This window comes from Tachyglossus aculeatus, unplaced genomic scaffold (assembly GCF_015852505.1).
Source record: "Tachyglossus aculeatus isolate mTacAcu1 unplaced genomic scaffold, mTacAcu1.pri scaffold_89_arrow_ctg1, whole genome shotgun sequence".
NCBI lineage: Eukaryota > Metazoa > Chordata > Mammalia > Monotremata > Tachyglossidae > Tachyglossus > Tachyglossus aculeatus.
The window spans coordinates 1,079,940-1,080,965 of NW_024045097.1; positions in this window are offsets into that span (position 1 = coordinate 1,079,940).

The following is a 1,026-nucleotide window of genomic DNA, read 5'->3' on the forward strand; positions in this document are numbered from 1 at the left end:
CAGAGGGAAGGTGCAAAGCCCTCTCCACCTGTGGCTCTCATGACACCGTCGTCATGCTGTTCTTTGTTCCCTGTATCTTAATCTACATGTGGCCAGTCTCCACCTTCCCAATGGATAAAGGAGTGACCTAATTCCATGTTTTCATTACTCCCTTGTTAAACCCCTTGATGTACACCGTGAGAAATGTGGAGGTGAAAAATGCCATGAGGAAGTTATGGAGCCAAATAATGACTTCAAGAGAGAAGTGAATCACTTTCTGAGAATTATGTTGTGGTTTTTTCAGTGGGAGAAGGAAGGAACCAATGGGTTCTTCAGATGCTTTAAGGAAAATCACTTTGGTGTAATCTCTTCTAAAAGAACCGTACTTGAGGGTTTTAATGTATTCTGAGTTGTTGGAACAATGAATGTCATTTCCTGTCTATGTTTATGTCTTCCTTCTCATTATACACGTTGATTAAAAGACTCCTTTCAGTAATTTCTAATGGTAATTGGAATCCTCCTAAGGGAAGAATAGAAGGAAAACAGATAATTTAGGTAAAATGGAGAGCACTCAGGGTTTATATACTCAATAAGTGAAATCAATGTATCCAGGGTGACATAGTAATGACTTTATCCTTGAAGAAGAGAGATTTTTATTGGGATTTGGGTAGACTTGATGCAGCAGAGCCAGCATTCTGTGATGAAGTAAGAGGGAGGAAAACCTTAGGGACCACCTGGACTTGGGAAAATCAGTAAGAATGGCCCAAGCCTGATCAAGTGGGCCCTGCATCAGCTTTTTAATCACCAAAATAGCCACCCATTTTCAGATGAAACAAAACCAATCTTGAATATACTCCAACAGAAACAGAGCTCCTGATGTACAATATTACTCTTTGACAGTGCAATCTGAAAACTATTCAGGTTATTGTTGCTATACATGTTGTAGAATGTTTATCTGACCTTCATTAAACACAATAATAATAATTAGAAGAATAAAGAAAATAATGCAAATTGTGGTATTTGTTAAATGCTTACTATGTGCTTTTA